The following is a 951-nucleotide window of genomic DNA, read 5'->3' as shown; positions in this document are numbered from 1 at the left end:
TGCCATTTCCTTCTCCAATGCATGAAAGTGAAAAGTGAAAGTGAAGTTGCTCAGTCATGTCTGACTCTTAGCGACCCCATGGACTGCAGCCCATCAGACTCCTCCGTCCATAGGATTTTCTAGGCAAGAGTACTGGAGTGGGGTGCCATTGCCTTCTCCGTGAATACTTGCTTAGTCATGAATAAAAACTTCTCTTTCCCACTGCTTCCACACCACCGAAAGTTAGTTTAATTGAGTTGCTGAAAGGTTTTGAGTTATGGCTTATTTACTTTCAAATACACGAGATAAACTTACCGTCTCCCATAGCCTCAAAAACACCTGAAACTTGAAAAGCTATTTCTAAATATAAATTGAATGAGACAGTGAAAGATGACCAAAAAGGTCCATAAATATTTGAGAAAAACATACCAGCATTCACAGTTTATAAACCAGATATTAGGAATATAATAGAATTTTGAATGCCTTATGATGATTTTTGACTTCTTATGGTAGAAGGTTAATAGGCCAATCCCTTGCTGTCTGTGGAATGGAGAAAACACCAAGGGAATTTCTGTATTTCCTGTATGATTTATCCCATTTTTGCCATCCTAAACTGAATTGTTAATGCTATTGAAGGCTCTTCTTGGATATGGAATCCTGGAATCTTCCAATTGTACACAGATGTGCATATATCCAACTATGTATTCATCATTATAAGATAAGATAGAGAAACTAATAAAAAATCAAGTTGAAATATCAACCAGAGGAAAAGTTACCACATTATTATGGGCTTACCTGGTGGTTCAGATGGTAAAGAACCTGCCTGCAATGCAGGAAACTCTGGTTTGATACCTGGGTTGGGAGGGTCCGCTGGGGAAGGGAATCAGATCAGATCAGATCAGTTGCTCAGTCGTGTCCGACTCTTTGTGACCCCATGAATCGCAGCAGGCCAGGCCTCCCTGTCCATCACCA

The sequence above is a fragment of the Bison bison genome, unplaced genomic scaffold, assembly GCF_000754665.1.
Source record: "Bison bison bison isolate TAMUID 2011002044 unplaced genomic scaffold, Bison_UMD1.0 scf7180017864200, whole genome shotgun sequence".
Classification (NCBI taxonomy): domain Eukaryota; kingdom Metazoa; phylum Chordata; class Mammalia; order Artiodactyla; family Bovidae; genus Bison; species Bison bison.
Note: the sequence above shows the minus strand (reverse complement) of the source record.